Below are 19,530 nucleotides of genomic sequence, written 5' to 3'. Positions count from 1 at the left end.
CTCATTCCGAAGGAAGCAACAGGAAGCTGACAGCTGGAGCTCCGGGAGAACCAGTGAAGATAACAATTGTCTCAAAGAGTGTTTATATATAGTGTCAGCTCTGTTTCAACAGCCTGGGGGCCTCTGGGTCCCTCTTAGAATCTTAGCAACAAGCTGTATTTGGAAGGTGAAAAGGTTTCCGGGTTTTGCCATGGTCTCTGTGTGTCACCTGCTAGCTAAGCATGGCAGAGTCTTGCAGTGAGTTGCCCACTTGGCACTGACAATCTGGAGCTTTCTGCTCCAAGGAGGGCCTCAAGGACACAGCTTCCAAGACACTATGGCTCTAGACTGGAGGTGTTTAGAGCCATCGAAGGCCTTAAGCCCCCTGTCCCTAAATATCTGCCATCTTCTTGGACCTGAAATTCAGAAACACCAAGACAGCCTGCCTTCAAGGTCACTCTTCTTAGAGGTAAAATCGAACTTAGCTCCTACAGAACACAAGAGATCTTCTAAATCCAGTGAGAGAGGCTTCCTTTACTATTGAGCCTTGCTGAAGAGCTCATAAGACTAGCTATTGGACATTTTTGCCTTAGTTAGCTTGTTTTCCCCTCTGAAACCTCCAGTCCTGACCCGCTTCTTGGTCGAATTGTATCCCCTCCTGCTTCTTGGCTGAACTGTATGCCTTTTTGACTGTGTGCAAATGTGACCTGATTTGGATAAGTATCTTCATAGAGGTTACCCGGCCATGGTGAGATCAGTAGAATCATAGATGTCCCTAGAAGAGGAGAAGAGACAGCCATGGATAATGGCCGAAGATGACCAATCCAAGGATGACAAAAGCCACAAACTGTAAAAGTCAAGAAACTATTCCCTCTGGGGCTTCTACAAGAGGCAACTCTGAGGACACCTTGGTTAGAGACTTCCAAGACTCCACAACTCTGCTGGAATAAACATCTACGCTTTTAATGATCTCAACCTGCGGAAACTTCCAACAGCACAAAGCTGCTTAGGGCAAGGTTTGAAAAGCAGTCGTTGCCATTGGTCACAGCCAGCGATTTGGTGGCAAAAGAACAGACTACGACTCTCAGAGTGCACTGGTCAGATGTCAAAAGCCACTATTTGCGACAGTCTTTCACTTTCTGTGTGGACCACAACCTAACAGCAAAAGTACCTCCTGCTAGGAAGCATGCACAAAAAGCCACTGCCTGTCTGAAGAGTTCTGAGAACAGGTTTGACAAGGGAGGACAAGTGACTACACAGGCCTTGCTCCGGGGAAGAAAGACAGGGAGACAGAAAACCAAAGAAAGATTGGAGATCCTGCCGGGACCACCTCGCCTCCCACTCCTGGCAACCGCTGCTTCTGCTTCTCAGACGCGTGCCTCTTGGCTAGGAGAGCTCTGACTGGGCCTCTCACATTCGGGAGGAAGTATAGGAAAGTACAGTTTAGTTAGAAAACAGTCTAGTACCGTCACCAATTTGGACAAGACTGCGGGACAGCAAAGGCCCAGGCCTGAAACCCCATCTTCTTGGGGGAACTGTGAGTCACTGATTTACTAACACCTGTCGGTCTGTGTTGTTATAGAAAGTAGGCATTTTCCCTTCTTGGACTCAGCCTGTAAAAATGATCTTCCTGACCACAAAGACAACGGGACCTGATCACATGACTTGCTTTCACCAATGACCTGTTGTTGAAAGTGATGTGGTCCCTTCCTAGAAGAAAGCTTCAAAGCCAAGCTGGGTTTCCGTGGCTCTTCTTTTCTGATGAGCACTAAATCTTAAACTCTCTCTCAGGCCTGTACCGAAAATGCAGCCCTCAAGACCAGCACAGTGGTGGGCATCCTTGCTCAGATCTAGATCTCAGAACACGGAGGTGTCAGTCACCCAGAACAGGTGCAAATCCCCAGAGCGGCTACATGGTTACCACCGCACTTCCTCGGGATGGCCGGCTACAGCTTGCTGCCCCATGTGGGTAGTGCATCATTTTATACTGCCACGCCCAAACACAGCGCAGCAACAGGAGCTAATGTCTCCTAGGAGCAAAGCACTCCCTGGGCTCTCCAAATTGCTCTCAGAAGTGGCAGTTTAGACAGGTTGGCTTGGGTCTTTTGGTTTTGTTTTTGCTTTTTCTCAATTTTCATAAAACAAGGGTATGAGGGCTTTTTAATCAACCACATAAGAAAAAAGTCTCTGGTGTGTTAAATATAACATCATGGTCTCCACACGTTGTTGTTTATGAAAAATGACATTGATGAATGGCTTCTCCCATCTTAGTTGCTAAAAGATTGGTGTCAGAGATTCACCAGTTTTAGGAATCCACGCTGAGCAACAGTGACCTCAGCGCAAACACACAGAGCTTTTGTGTTTGTAAAAGACAGGAAGGGGTCAGCCACGTTTGTGGAAAAACAAACGGTAAGCATCTGAGACACTGAATGTGTTTGTGTCCTTGTGATGCGTGCTAAGACGGATTGCTGCATCCCCAATCAGTTCCAGGAATGCAGACGATGCCACAGGACACAGCGATTGCATTCCCAGGTTGTTAGCACTGCTCGGCTCCTGAAGATGGTTAATAAGAGCATGCGGTACAAGACTTACTTATGGTAAAATGCCATAGGAAACACAAAACAGAGAATAGAACGTGGGCTCCGAGGATGGTGCCATAGTGGTGACCAGCCCTCTGTCTGGTGTGAGAAGACACATCCTCACAACTGGCAAAGTCAACCTGACATCTGGCTATTTAATCTGCTGCTTCCACTCTGTCTCACATCCTATCTCCAAAGTCTCCAGAAAAGGAAACAACTGTCACTCACTTAGCAACACACAATACCTGGAGAACCATGACAACAGGGCAGAACACTGTTTACTAAATGCTCTCTGAGTGGTGTCTTCCACCTCTGGTACTACCGGAGAAAGCCAACCCACAAGGAAACAAAGCAGAAGGTGGCTTCCCCCATCTCTCCCAGAGGCAAACTTCATCTCCTAGGAAGCCTCTGTCCTCCTAAGGACACCCAGCATGAAACTCACTGTCTCGTTCATTTTAAGCGAAGCTCAGGGGCATTGAAGACCTTCATAAAGTTTACAACCTGCTCCGAAACTCTGCACCTATTACACTGTATACACTGTGCCTCCACACTCTCTCTTCCCCCGCATCTGGTCACCGCTATGCTCCCTTCCGTTTCCGTGGTTGTGATTACTGTCAGCAGTGATGTGTGTAAGTGAGATCCAGCCGTGCTTGTAAGACCGCCTGTGAGTGAGATCAAACACGTGTGTAGTATTACCAGTAAGTGAGATCAAACATGTGTGTAGTATTACCAGTAAGTGAGATTGAGCCACGCTTGTATCGCTTAACACAATGTCTTCAAGGTTCATTCACGTCACGGCATAGGTCAGAATTGTCTTCCTTTCCAGGGATAATGTTTCATAGTTATCTATTCATCTACCAAGGGACCCTTGCTCCCATTAGCTTTGGTGACAGATGAGGCTAATGAACATCCCTGTACAATACCACCTCCAGACTCAAACTCCAATGCATAAGTCAGTGAATGATAACGTATTAGAAAAGTGTACACTGAATTAGACCTGTGGCAGTGGGTGGTGGCAAGGAGAGGCATTTAACTAAATAAGCCAGGAAGGCAAGCAGTAGTGAGGATGCTGCCTGGCACATGCTCTGAGGTCAAAAACTAATTGTTGGTCAGATGCTCTGTGACAGGGCAGAGAAAAATGGAGACTCGGATTGAAGGGAGTCAGCGAAAGCAAATTCTAGATGGGTCAGTGAACTGGACTTGGTTTATAATGAAGTCACATCTACTTTAGTGGGGAGGTGGCCAGCCCAAACACTCACCATATTCACTGTCTAGGACGTAGTCCTGATGGCAGTGAGGCCAGTCCTCTTCAGGCAGTCAGAGGTAACCTAGAATCATTCACTCCTGCATAGCATCAGTCCCAATCTCTATCACTGGTGTCACTGGGAATTTTGCCCTTCAAGTTTTCCAGAGCATAATCAACACTCTAAAACACACACCCTTCAAACAGGCAGGAGTTCCCAAACAATGGGAGGGGGCTCTCCTAGCATCACGGCTTTCATTCTAACACAGAAGAAGCTGCATCTCCACAGCTCAGTCGGCAAATCCCTTGCCCTGTGAGCGTAAGGACCTGCATTCAATACCCATCCCATGCATAGAATCCAGGCATCCCTGTATGTGCTTGTAGTCCCAACACTGAGAGGCAGCAACAGGCAGATCCCTGGAGTCTGCGTCCAGCGATCCAGCTTAAAAGGTAAACCCAGATAAATGAGAGACCATGTCTCAAAAATAAGACAGTATTCTTGAGACGCAACCCCCAAAGCGGTCTCAACATGAAGCTCACACATATGCGCCTGCATACATGTTTGCTCTCCCCACACCCACATATATAAATAAGTAAATAAAGCAATACCCAACCCTTCTCAAGTCCTGTCTACAGCAAAACTATTCAAGCGCAAGAAACACTGTGTAGAACCTGAGATCCAAGACACAGGAGGGAAAAATACTGGGCAGGGGCAAAGGCATAAGTTAAGCGTGTTTCAATAAAAACCAAGCGATCTAATGTGACATGTCAAAAAGCATGTGTAAGGTCTTGTATCCCCTGCACACTGTACTGGGAAATGACACTCAGTTTTGACTTTAATCAAGCTTCATGGAGAACACAAACACAATGGGAAAACAGAAGAGCCACCACAAAGCCACAGTGCTCCCTCCAGACCGCTACGATCACCAACACAGCTGGCAGCTTCGCAAGGCTGACCCCTAAAGGGAATAGGACCCCAAGGTGTTACTGTATAGGTCACCAGCCCTCTAAGAATTAGGGCCCAATAGCAGTTGGTTATATCATGGGACTTCGTAGCATCCCTGGGGTCAACCACACACTGCATTATTTCAAGAGTACAGGTTGCTGTAAATCAGAATCAACTGTCTGCCTGCTTCTTGTGTTCAGTTTGTGATCTGATTCCCCAGCACACTGTGATGTGGCCAGGGTCCCTAGTCAGCACACTGTGCTGCTATGAAATTTGAAAGTTCCAGACACCAGAATTGTGAGCCAGAATAAACATTTTTAATATAAAGTATCTATGCTTGAGTATTTTCTTATAGCACCATGTGGACTAAAATACACGGCTTGGGGATCTTTACATGGCTTATGCTTGTGCAGGACTTGGTTCCAAGGCCTCTTTCTAACAGAAACTTGTAATTACTTCATCAACATCAACCTCTCCGACATCCCCTGTCCTCCTCTATCCTATGACCCTAGCTTATCCCACGTCATAGAACCAGCCCAGTGTTCACGTATTTCTCATATATACTGGAATTGTCAGCTCCTAGAAAGAGTTGCTTGCACCGTGATCTTTATCCGAGGCTTCTTTGACTGTACGGGAGAGCAAGGAGGACGGTCAGCACCACTGTTGCCCGACATAAAAAGGGAATGTCCTACTTGCAAGTGGCAAGGCAACTCAGTGAAGTGTTGATCCAAAAGGAGAGAAGACAGATGGGAAGGCATCCCAGGCAGAACCTAGGGTAGGATGAAAGCTGAGTTAAAATGATAAAAATTGCTTCTGGCAGCCAAGATGGCGAAGTTGAAGGCCTTCAGTGTTTCCATCCATGGCCTCCACAGCATCTACCGGTTATCAAGAGACCTCAGCATCCAAACAGTGTAGCTCATGTCAGTCCTGTTTCCTTTACACCCACTGCACTGTCTTTGTCCCCATCATTCTGCCTCAAGCTCTGCTGCCCTTCTACGCACATTTTTTATCAAGCCACTCCTTGTTCAAAAAAATATTGATAAATTAGTCAGGGACTGGCTGAGACTCCAGTGGACTCCAGTGGAGGTGTCTGTCTTTTGTGCAGCTATGTGGCTTCTCCTTGACTCCACCTACTCTCTTTCTACATCTTTGTTTGGATTTCCCTACCTGACTTTATTCTGTTAAGCCATTGGCCAAAAACAGCTTTATTTATTCACCAAGAGCAAAGACATATACAGAAGGACTCCCCACACCAACTGAATGCTGGACTCCTGCCACTTGAGGCCCAAAGCATTAACACTGAGACCTGGGATTCCAGCACGCAAGGCTGGCAATTGCTGAAGCGAGAATTTCATGCCAGGTCCTGGCCATTCATGTCTTCTTCTTCCCACAACTTGTATCTTAGCCGATTCTTTTCCCAAAATTCGAATGAAAGCTGCTACTTCAGAGTATTTCTCCACTCCCATTTCCACCCCAGGCTGGAAACGATCAACCCCTCCCTGTGCCTCTGGTCTCCCTCTATGAGCCCCGTGGTTGCTTCCTCGGTGGCTACTCCTGCACAGCCCGATCCTTCATCCGCCATCCCCGCTGCACTAAATGCCGAAGTGCCTTGGAGAAGGGATGGTGCAAGTCTATCATTCAGCCCTCAATCAATGCTAACGATGGGCAGGATTAATTGAGAAGGAGTTCTTCCCAGACCTGTGCCGTCCCTTCTGCTTAACCAGGGATTTCAGCCAGAGGCTGCGGGCGGGGCTGGCAGTGAGCATCCTGGGAGGCAGGGCAGTTCATCACTGTCCTCACAGCCTCCCTCAGTGGGGGCGTTTCCCACCTGCCATCTGCAAAGGTCCTAAGGAAAGCCGTGTCTTCAGGCTCTGTGGAAAGGCAGCTTCTAGGCTAAATTGTGCTGGTACTTATCAGACACGTCTTCCACCCAGAAGGATCTGAAACAACCACTAATGTAAACAAAGTCACTCGTAAAACAGCAGCCAAAACAATTCCTCATTAAACTGAGCCTTTGACAGGTCACACTTCTACAGTCAAAACACCTGTGATACATTTGTATTCTGTTTTAAAAGTCCAAGCTTCACAATTGTCAAAAATCCCCAGGTATGTTCCTCCATGCCCTGGTAAACCACACAGCTTCCTCCAGGGTGCTGGGACCGCCCATCCATGACCCAGATTCTCCATCACCTTCGCTTCACTCTTCCTTGATGCCTGCTGTCCTCCAGATCACGAGGAAGTAAACACTTTGAATCCCACATCTAGGTCAGAGAATTCATTTTTCTGAAGCTGTTCCTAGTATTTGTTCTTTTCATATTGATTTCTTACAATTCCAAGAGAGTCAGAACAGCAGTGCAGAAATAGGTCTAGAAGTCCAAACCCACTCATAACTTTCGGCACTAAATATTTCATTTATGTATCTCTTACATAATGCTGCATGTCTATCTTAGTATTGATTTTTCCACAGTCACCTTCAATATTTGATCACAAGGATGAGAACAACCAGAAAAAAAAAAAACAGCTTGGTTCAAAAGTAATCAGTTTCCTGATAATGTAATAAAGAGGAGAAAACAAAGAACAGGATTCCTTTCTCAGAAGAGAAGCTGACTGTATTTTAGAAATGGCTTTATGAAGAGCTACCTCAAGTCAAAGTGATATAAAATCCATAGAGCATCCTTTGTGACACAGGTTATCCCCTCTGATTCAGGGCCAGGCTGAGAAGACAGCCACATAATAGTTTAATAACGCTCCCTAGGCTCCCCACCAGAGAGAGACAAGATACAGAAAGGTAGCGTCTACCTGAGGCATTTGTCTCCTGACCTCTTGAACTTCCTCCTACATGAGTAGATCTGTGGTAGTGCCTGCCTTTGATTCAAGCCCTAAGGAAACAGAGACAAGCAGATCTCTGTGAGTATGAGGCCAGCCTGGTCTACATAGCGAGCTCTTGACCAGCCAAGGGTACATAGTAAGGTTCTATAGTAGAAGAAAGAGGAGGAAGACAAGAAGGAGGAAGAGGAGGAGGAAGGAGGAGGAAGAAAAGTCCTCTGGTCACAATGCTGCTTTTCCTTCAGCTGTAAAATCGTGACCTTCCCAGGTTCATGTAGCCATTAGTTTTTCAGACATGCTCAGGGAATACCCAGTCAGCAATGATCCACCAGTCTCATAAGCTAAAAACATGAAACCCTTTATGTTCCCCTTGCTTGTAGCTTTCACCCCCACCCCACCCCATAGGTCACTAAGTCCTGTAATTCTCCTGAGAAAGACCTCCTTACTAAGCCCCGTATTTTTTTTCATCTAAAGTAGATTATTGAGGCTTTGATTTTCCTACCTAGAGCTACAGTGAAGAATGACTTCTAGGCTCCTTTACAGAGGGCTACAAAGGAGAGGGGGCCACGGAGAAGACAGGGGTGGCTTCAGTTCCAGCAACAAGGGGAACCAGAGGAGAATTCGTGCCAAGGATGAATGAGAGCAAGAACGACGTGAACTGACTTCATGCTCATCCCTCCTGGGGTGCTGGTAAAGAGACCTCAAAATGTGGTTCAAATACAGTTTTCTCCATCGCGAGGTTACTCTTTCAGTTTCTTTGTGCTGTACAGAGCCCTTGAGATATTTCAAAAAGATGTTCCCTGATGTACACGAGCTGCCAAAGAGGTCGGGGTGAATGGGCAGGAGGAGTAAGGAAGAAAATTCTGCAGCCACAGAATTTTCTCTGCTCTGCACTGAATTAGGGAGCTAAAAAACCTTAAGGGTCCCAAGTCAGCCTGACCTACACAGTGGAAGCCGACCTCTAGATACCAAGGGTGGAGGAGGCAGCAGAGTAGAATTGTGCCTGCCTACTGTCCTGGTGTCTGTGCTGCCGAGACAATGACCACGATCAGAACAACTTGGAGGGAAGGGTTTGATTCATCTTACAGGTCAAAGGTGCACAAGCCAGGAAAGAACGGGCAGGAACTTGAGACCAATTCACCCGAGCTGCCTGCGAAAGAACGTGTCTGGGGCAGCACAAGGGAAAGCTGTGATCACGCCTCGTTTACAACAAAAGTGCAAGTCTAGAACCTCACAGACGTCTAGAACCTCACAGACGTCTAGAACCTCACAGACGTCTAGAACCTCACAGACGTCTAGAACCTCACAGACATCTAGAACCTCACCGACATCTAGAACCTCACAGACGTCTAGAACCTCCCAGACGTCTAGCAACATGGGAGTACTTTCCCTCAGTAGACGTTCTAGAAAACAAGAACCACTGGCCTATGAAAACAGGGAGGAAGACTTGCCTCAGTTCTTCCATCTGTTTAAAAATTCACCCTAGAAAACTACCCTGCCGTAGGTATGCAGAGGTTAGAAAGCCCAAACCATCATGGGTTCTCACCATAATGATTCTCTGTGTCTATTAGTGCGTATTGGTCAGGGTTCTCAGAGTAGCAGAGTGTATATAATGAGTCCATGTATATGTGAATTTGCATTGTTTCTGATAGAAGAATGAAGGCCACATTATGTGGGAGGCAGCAGTTCTGATTCAGATAGTGACAGGTTGGATTATCAAGAACAGCACACTCAATGAAAAACCAGAAAAAAAAAAAACAGCAAATAACTAACAACATAGCAAGATTCCTGTGTGGTTAAGAGGGTACGTGAACAGGTCTCCTGGGCACATTTTCCTGAGGGTCACATGACAAGTCCAGGGCAAGCTGAGACTCAATGAAGTTTGTAGGCAGGTACAGTATGTTCCAAAGGTTAGAGACAAGAACCTGGGAGAGAAAGAGAGAAGATGGAAGAACAAGTTTGGGGCTGAGGATCCCTTGCTAGAACACTTTGAAATCAACTTCGGAAACCAAGTACTTTTTTGAAGGTGTCCTTTCTTTATTCCTTGAAAATACATGCACATGTGTGATGTCTTTGATCATACACGTCCCAGCTCCTCCCTCTGTCTCTCTTAGTATTCACACTCATCATGTCCCTTGCCCCCTTCATGCTCTCCACTTCTTATGTGATCCATGGAGTCCAGTTTGTGCTGCCTGCTGGAATGTTGATGAGATCCTTCGCTTGATCTTGCCTTAAGAGCCTACAGCTATGACAAACTATAAGGCATGCGGGAAGGCAAGGAAAAAATAGTCTAAAGACACGAAGTAAGTCTAAAAGCGTCAGACTCTGTGATAGGGGAGTTCAGCCAATCACATTCTGTCCGTGGGGCATGTTGCCCTACGGCAAAAGTTTACCTATAAACCTGGCGGGTGCACTTCTCCCACCCTCTCTAGCCTGGCTCCAGCGTTCCGGATGATTGGGATTCTGGTGAAAGTTTTCCTTCTGTTTTATTAAAGCTGTTTTTGTAAGCTAGTCTGGAGGACCATTAATTACCGATCGCACCACGTCATCAACTCTGTACTGTGGAGATTGAAGTGGGCAGCTTCTGCACACATACTGATTTGTGTGTGGTGTGGAAGGTAGACGGGGTGAGAAACAGGTGAGCCATGGAGACAGTCTAAGAACAAACAGAGAGAGCCAACTAGGAAGGGAAATTACTGGAGCAGATTAGCTTGGATGTGTATTTGAAGTTCTCTCCTCAGAATAAAGGAACATGATGGATCTCAGGAAGTTAGTTTGATAAAGCAAGAGCATCAATGAGAAAATAAATTATGGGACGTTCACCAAAACAGGCCACACTGGGGGACATGAGAAATACCTGAGCAGGTCTAAAAATGGGCGTTAAAGATAGCACACATGGACAGAGTTGACTGAATATGCCTGATACTTGCGAAGGAGAAGAACCTGCGGTCAGTAGGCCACAGGTCAAAGGTCTCCAGAGCTGATGAGGTCGTTCAGCAGTAAATGTGCCGCCACATCTGATGTCTTGAGATCGATCCCAGGAACCTGAATAGTGGGGGGAAAGAACTGACTCCCCAAGTTTCCCTCTTGTCTCCACATGTGTGCTGTGGCATGTATGTGTACCTTGCAGCCCACACAAATGCATGTGAATAACTAAATGCATGTGAAAGTGGAAATCTCAGAGCTACTAAAACGTATTTTAATTAAAAGAGTATGAAGATGCAAAGTCAACAATCACAGTCCAGTCAAAGTCGCAAACAAATGAAATCATGCAACCAAAAAGCAAATCACTTGAAAGGAAAGGTAAATTAGTTCAATCCGGAGCTAGGGTAATGTGTGTGCAGGGGCCTGCATGCATTTGAGCTCTCAAACACATGGCAAAGGAAAAGGATGAACAACATTATGCTCACACATCGGAGGCTTCAGTGAAATGACACTGATGTAAATTTAGTCATCACGGAAGCTTCATGTGAAGACCACAGGAGCTCTACTCTGCAGCACACTTTCTCTGTAAAATCGAAACTACTCAATAGTTACAGGCTCATTTTTTAAATTCTAAACTATAAACATCTTACAATTCATTTTCTATTATTATCACTTTCATTATTTAATTTGTGATTGATTGCACTCTCCCCGTGTGCTGTTTGGTACTGGGAGGTAAGGAGGAAAAGCGGCAGCACCTGCTCGGGTGAGTCGCTCTTCCCCTGAGACGGCGGCGTAACCTCCTGATGGATGCCTTCGGTCCTAGATCATCACTTCTGGGTCAGACGGCCTCTACTTGGTTCTCTCACGGTACCAACATCTATTTCTATGTTCACTGGAGCGTCACAGGGCGTGATTCTCAGGATCAAATACTTGATTTTCTCTGAAGAAGTTTTTCAAACTGTATTAATAATGTAAAGAAAAATCAACATGTGGACTTGCCGAGCTTTGACTGCAAATAGCCATGGGCAGGCCAAACCAAGCACTAGTTTTCCGTGTGCACTGAAAACCAAGTTCACCTTCCTTGAGGATCAGCTGCCACTTTGCTAAATTCTTCTAGCATTTTATTGAATGTCTACAACGGCATATCCATGGCATTCCATTTGGTATGTCCAAGAATAATGGTAAACGCCTCTGAGAGATGCCATGTTTGTGATGATTCAGAAAATGGCGTCAATGACATGTGTGGTGCTCTGCTGGCAACATATGGATCTGGGTCGTGGCGGGTGAGAGCAGAGGTCAGAGGTCAGAGGGAAACCTCTGGAGCTGGTTCTGTCTTTCCATCACATAGGTTCTGAGGACTTAGCAGGTCATCAGCCTTTGTGGCAGGTGTCTACTTGATGAGTCATCTCACCAGCTCCACAGTCAAATGCGTGAATTTCAAATGGTAAACATAAAAACAATGGCCAAGTCACTAACTTTTCTATTTTACTTCTCATTTTTCTGATGCATGCTATAAGTTTTAATTTCCCAATTCAGCTTATCCTTGGCATAATCTGGTTGATGTTATTAATATTTACATAATGCCTATGGGTGGTTTTTCTGTCACTTGTAAGTATTATTAAAATGTGAATCTCCTTTTAATTTTCTGTACTTGATAATTGTAATATGCTTTATTTACTGTGAACATTCTAGGTTCAGTAATTCTATCCTCTAATTTTGTAGTAGGAACTTTTACTCTTAAAAAAAATCCACTGTTTTCTAGAACTGGTATCTGTGGGTCCTCGTGCACCTCTGAGCACCAGGAGGCAAGTTAAAAGTGAACTTGAAGTGTTGCCCTTCCCAGGAGTCATATGAACGATCAAGTGTCTTTCTTGATGGTGGCCATTTCTCTGTAATGCAGACTTTTCCCCACGGCTGGGATGGCACACGTGTTGGTGTGTCCAACTAACTAACGGTTTATGTTCTTACAGCTAAGGATGTATTCCTGGTCACAAATATTGTATTAGCCAAAGAGAAATTATAAAACATGAAAAAGGTTGCAAAATGGCTTGTCGTTGAACTTAAAGCAAAAATGTTGGTTTCTGCACTTTCTTTCTCCAGCTGAAAGGATTTTGATGTAAAATACTAAATTTTCTATCAAGTGCATCCACAGAAAACTCAGAGCTATCGGTGCAGACAGGGAGTCCTGGTGAAAGCCCAAACTCTGTCCAACAGCCGGGGGAGGCTCCATGTCTCTTGCTCAATTTACCAATTCCATGAATATATTTTCCTCCTCCTAGAACAGGAACAGGAACCCTGCTCATTACTTCTGGTCATGAGTTTTGTGAGAATTATTCTCACCTGTTCTCATTTGTAACAAAACTTCAATCTTCCCATAGCGGCAAGCTCAGGGAGATTTTCATCCGGCCTTCTCAAGCTTTACATCTGGAAAGCATTTTCTTATCTATTTCCATCATTCTTCAATATGTAATTCTGAATAATTTAAAAGCATAATAACCTTCTGCAAGTTATGAGCCAGTCATCCTCCGATGTCTGCTCAGTTTCTTGGTTTCCAGAAATTTCTAAATGTAAGCACAAATGAACTCTTTTGAAGCATTTTCTGTTTTGTTTCTTGGTGTCTTATATTTGCTTCTGCTTCTGTATTTGCTGTTTCTATAAAATCATGTCTTGAATTATTAAAATGGCATTTTAGTTTGTAATATACAATGGTTCATGCTATTCCGTTAGGTACCTTTCAAAATACATATTTAAATACATTTATGTCAAAACATAAACCTAGTATATGAAGTAAGTATTTAAATATTAGCAAATGTTAAGACATTTAGGGAGATAACTCAGTCGGTAAAGATGATGATCTACTGAGCCCCAGCCCATGTAAGAGGGGTACACTTCTGTAACTTCAGTGCTGAGGAAAGGGCGTGGGAATGACCACTCAGACCTGCTAGCCAGATCGACCAGTCGAGTCAGCGAGCTCTCTGTTTTGTGAGAGACCCTCTCTTATAAAATAAGATGGAAAGTGTGTCGCTACTCCTGCTTGGAAACTTGACCACACCTAGAACTAAAATCTTGATATGGAGGCCACACCTGTGAGGGATTTTTGTTTAAATTAAGTAGGGAAATTCATTTCTAATCTGGATCTTAGGGGTAAGAGCATGAGGTAGTTTGAACGTATTTGGCCCCCATAAACTCATAGGGAGTGTCACTACTAGGAGGTGTGACCTTATTGGAGGAAGTGTGGTCTTACTGAAGGAGGCTGGATGACACACTCCTTTAATCTAGACCTTGCAGCTGGAGCACACACTGTAACTGGAAGTTTCTCTCCCATCCGCCAGTTACCGAATAACCACTTAGAGGCTTAACGTTAATTACAAACTATTTAGCCTATTAGCTCAGGTTTATTATTAAATAGCTCTTACAACATAAATTAACCCATTTTTATTATTCTATATTTTACCATGAGGTTCGTGGCTTGTTACTTCACATCTTACTTTCCTGGTAACTGGTGTTGTCTCCCTAACTCCGCCTTCTTTCTCCCTCTCCCTGCTTGGATTTCCCACCTGGATTTACTCTCTCTGGTTATTGGACAAATCTGTGTCTGTATTAACCAATGGTAATAAGACATATTCACAGCATACGGAAGGGCATCCTACATCATCTGGGCCACAGCTTCTATTGGAATTGTGTCATTGTGGGAGTGTGGGCTTTGAGGTCTTCTTCTCAAGCTTCCCTTGCTGTGACAGTCAGTTGACTTCCTGCTGTCTTTGAGGCCAGATGTAGGACGACTCAGCTCCAGCATCACATTTGCCTGCATGCTTCCCTGCTCCCCATCCTAATATAATGAACTGAACCTCTGAAACTGTAAGCGAGCACCATCAATTAAACGTTTCCTTTGTAAGAACTGTCACAGACATGGTGTCGATTCACAGCAATATAGAAAAAAAGAACAGCTAAGGCAGAAATCGTGGCTTTAATGTAGATATTCTGAGCTGGGAGAAGGCTCATCTTTAATCAGAATCTCAAAGTAGGAAGACACACCTTCTGCTGGAAACCGATATAAGGACATGGAAGAGGAAACTTTTCTTCTTTGCTTGCTCTCGCTTTGCTGACAGTCCATTTCTTCCTGGCATTAGAGCCTACTTCTTCCAGATTTTAGTGTATGCTGAAGACCAGCTGAGATAGTCAGTCTTGTAGACTGAGCAACTACTAGACACTTGGACTTCCTGATCATAGCCAGGCATTGTTGAAAACAACATAAATGCACAAACACCTGCATGCACGAAAGCACAGTCTTTCACATACGTACATATTCAGTGCACAAAATAATGGCAATGTTAAGTGCTAAACACATTTTAGGTATGTCTCCTCCCCAGCCCCCTGCAAAAGTTAATTTTCTCCTAAGATAGTTTAACTATATTTAAAAAAATTAAAGGTCAAACACAAACTGTCATTAGTGTTCTTAAATTTTTAAGACAAGTTATGTATACAAAGTCGCAACTATATAATTCCTTAAAACTGCAATTTAGTCTTACTAAATTATTTTATATTTTATATTTAATATTATGTTTAATTTAATTAATGTTAATTTATATTAGTATTAATTTCATAAGTTGTGAATTCTTTTATATAAAAATATTTATATAATATTTATATATTTATAGTATTAAACTATTTTATATAGAGCTATTCACAATTCTTTGTGGGGGATTGAAAGGGAATCTTTTCCTATGGTTCTGGCTCATCTCACAATCTCTACATAGTCCAGACTGGCCTCAAGCTCAGACCCATCCTGCTACCCCAATCTCCTGAGTGTTGGGATCATCAGTGCGTTCAGTCATATCCAGCGAATGATCTACAATTCTCATTGACTCCATCTCTCCCACTGTGAAGAGCTGCCCCAACACATTATTCCTGCATCTCTCCAAGCCCCACCACTGCCAGATCCCATACTGCAAGGCCATGGCCATCTCTGACGGAAACAGAGATATGACTCATGATCTCTCCCAAGCCTTTGCCTTGAGAACTTCAGGCAAGAACTGCAAGAAGGCTCATCCTGGGTTCAAACAGTGCCATCCATGTAACAGACTCGTCATTACAAACCACCCTGTGCTAGGGCAAATGGTCACTTTCTGAGTTAGGGGAGTACTGATGATTCCCTGGATACACATCTGTCTATGTTTCTTTATCCATGACCCTCTCAGAGAAAGACTAGTGGGGAGCCCGCCTTCCTAATCCGAGGCAGGCACACCTGTGTACATCCCTATACTCCCATAGAAGATGGAGGCACCGTACACAGTAATGCTTAGACTCAAAGCCTGCTCAAAGCACAGAGGTCCATTTTCGGTATGCTAGACCAACAACCTATTCTGTAGTCACACGGTGGAGTACCACACAGCCATGACAACTGGAAAACCATGATCACGTACAATAAGGAAGAGAACATCACACATGAGTGAACAAAAAACTTCAGATGCAAAAATTAAGTATGCTAATTGATTCCATTTATAGAATCCTGCTGTTGTCTGAGAGATGCTGCCTATCAGGCATGATATAAAGAGAAGCCAGGAAGATGATGGGGGAGTCAGGGTGCTAATGTCCAATGAGGAAAGGGGAGGGGCAGTGCTCAGAGAGGGTGTTGGGCATGGTATCTGGCTGCATTTCGTATTTAGTGAGGAGTTTCGGGGTCTTTTGCACTGTACACCTTGTACTTCAAGGGGGAAAAACGTGAAAATAAGTTGAAAGAGAGAGAGAGAAAGAACAGTGTGCACTGTTGGACAATTCATTGAGCAAATTCTTGATGACACCATGTGTGCTGCTTTTCCCAAAGCTATCAAAAGAGAATTCAGCAAATGAGGCCTTGCTGTGTCCTAAAGCACACGTTTGCCCACAGTTCCATCCTCTCTCCAAATCTACGGCAGAAACACCCCACAGAGCAACAAGCATGAGTCTTGTACACGCGGCGTGAAGCCTACCCTACCAGATGCAGTCGGCCAATCAGAATGACCTTGAGCAGAATGGCCGTGGATGAACCACAGCCATCCCTCTGAATTCTCCAGTAGGTGTTGAGATTGTTTTCCTGCCCTAAGGAGCTGGAGAGGCTAGCCGTCCTGGAGCTGGCCTTGGTGCTGAACTCCTAGCCGGCACAGTGGCTTCAGATCCACCAGTTCTTAACAATACTCTAAGCTCTTAAAATCCCCTTTGGGGAGATTTTCAAGTATTTAACATTTGGATTTATTATCTTGTCAAGTTGTCATGAGGAAGAAACTTAAAATGAAAGTATAGAAAAGCATTCCTCAGCGTTTCAATGAGACAAAAGAGTTACGCAGAGAATTCTAAATCAAATTAAGAAGACACTTAATTTCTAACGGGCCAAAAAGTTCTTGATACTGGAGAAGGAGGGCAACAACATGGTTAAAATCAGTGTTTAACTTGTAATATCCACCACGGCATCTCACTCAGGAAACACAGAACAATGGCTTGACTCTTAATTGGAGGCAGAGGATCATTTGCAGCTGCTGATTGCCACAGATAAGCATCTCAGCAGAATTATTGGGAGGGGAGGCCCTCAGTCAAGCACACATAAACAATGCCTTCAAGGCCTCCCACAGGCCACAAGCTGGCCAGCCTCCTGCTTCTCACTAGCAGGCCAGGGATACAGGACTACCTGTGGGCTCCAGCAGAGAAACATGTTGTTCAGTCTTTCAGCTCAGAAAATTCCAAATTAGTGCAAACCTTAATACAAACAGAGCACACTGGTGTCCTGGTGGTCTGCGTGGCGTTATTCATTCCCCTCAGAACTCTCAATATCTTTTCTGTGTTTCTCAGTATCGTTTTACTGCATTTGAAGAACACTTTCATAGCCCCCTGAGAGTTGATTTAATAACTACACGTCCCCCCGTGGATATTACAGAAAGACTCTGGGGGCTTAGCGGATTATGCAGTTCATGCTTTATTTCAAAGGCACGGGCTCAAGATATAAAAAAAGGAGGCTTTATTATCTGAAGAATACTTTCTCTGTTTAAATCTCAGTGCATATAATAGGTTATTTTAAAAGAGAAAATTATTATGTTAGGGCATGTCACCATCAATAAAATAATGTATTTAAATGCAATTCAAAGATTAAAAATTCAAGAAAATTAAAAGAACATTGTAATTTCAATAAGAAAACACACTGTATTTATAGAAAACCCTTTTTAACTAAATGAATATTCACATAACCTTAGGTTTATTTCACTAATGTTCATTAATATCATGCCAATTCAGAGTGCTGTTCCTGCTCATTTGAACTAGTTAGAGCCACTTCTCAGGGGAGCTCAAAGTAAACACGTTTAATTAAAACTAAACATCCCATCCCTTGCTGAGACAAATGGGGGGGAGTAGGCAGCCTCATTGATTCATGGGGCTGCACCTTGGCAGGGGGGACCAGGTGGAGATAGAGTGCCAGCAAGGTGAGGGCGTGCAGCAAGCTAGTGCCGGGGGTTTGTCATAGGGCCATTATGTTTGGTACTTATCCATGACAGTCCTGGTCTTCCTTGAGTGAGCATTTGCATGCTATCCTCCGGCTTTAAACCATCGCAAAGCTGGTATGTAACATGAAAACTGAGAAGATGTCCCTAGGCAGAGATCTCCCAGAGTCCTGAGCATCACTCAGTCACATTCTGTAGTTTCCATGGTGAAATCAGCCAAGATTCTAGGAGATTTGATGTCCAATAGGATTCTGTTTCTCGCCCATAACTATTGTTTTCCTGGGTCATCATAGGGTACAAGTGGCAGAGCACCCACTTCTCTGGGGTCTTGATTATCAATACTGACTCCATCCATAAGGCTCCACCCTGTGACTGAATCATTTCCCTAAGGTTCCATCACCTAATGTGATCACTTCTGGATCAGGAACTGAGCATGAATTCTTCGTGGGACTGGACTAAACATCCAGATATTGTCAGGGAGAAAAAATGGAAGAGGATGGAAAGAAAAGAAATGGGGAGAAAACGAGATTCTATCCCACCCCTCACCTGTACCATTCCAGAACTCCAACCCAAAACAAGGTTTTGTCAGCTTCTGCTGTCGATGCAGATGGAGAGATGGTTCATACTGGTCCTTCAGTTTCCTCAAGTATTTGCCTAAACAACATGGGAAACCACTGTTAGGAGCCAGGAATATTTAGAGTTTCAGAGAACATGCTACCTTTAGTACTTTACAGTATCTATCTTATATTTTAAGTATCTGTTGATTTATTATTTCATATGAACATTAGTGTCTGACTGCGTGTATGGGTACTGTGTGTGTGCAGGGGTCTTCAGAAACAGAAGACGGTGTCGGATCCTCTGAAACTGGTGGGTGCTGAGAGCTGAACCTGGGTCCTCCACAAGAGCAGAAAGCACTCTGACCCACACTGAGCCAGCTCTCCAGCCTCCTGTTATCTGTTTTAAGCATCATTTTCATGACATACCAAACCAAAGAACATAAAAATCAAGATGCAAGATTTGTTCAAAGAAAATTCATACCCCAATACTAGTTTAGGTTTAGGAATCACAAGATTGCCCACAGTTCAGGACACCCCTTATTCAAGACTGGCTACTCAAGAGGAAGCATTTTTAGTGAATGCTGAGTTGAAGAAAACAAACACAGGCAACATATCTCTTGATGACTTGTTTTCCAAACGGCATCACCCACCATTTTCAGAAGCACTGGCACTGGCCAGCCACAAACAAGATCCACCCCAGCACAGGTTACCGGAATTGTCATGTTCAACATAGACCTACCCATGACACATGCATCCTTACTGTTCCAGATTCACGTCTATTGCTATGATAAACATTCACTTAGCGGGAGAGGCCTTATTTCATCTTATACTTCCAAGTCACAGTCCACAGACACTGAAGGAAGTCAGGGCATGAACTCAAGGCAAGAGACTGAAGCAATAACCGTGAAGGAACACTGCTTGTTGTCTCGGTCACTAACCCAGGCTCAGCACCTTTCTCCTACAGCCCTGACCGCTTACTTAGAAACGGTACCGCCCACAGTGGGCTGGACCC

The sequence above is a fragment of the Myodes glareolus genome, chromosome 15 (genome assembly GCF_982192425.1).
Source record: "Myodes glareolus chromosome 15, mMyoGla1.1, whole genome shotgun sequence".
Taxonomy (NCBI): domain Eukaryota; kingdom Metazoa; phylum Chordata; class Mammalia; order Rodentia; family Cricetidae; genus Myodes; species Myodes glareolus.
The sequence above is the reverse complement of the archived record's forward strand: the minus strand, read 5'-3'. Positions refer to the sequence as shown.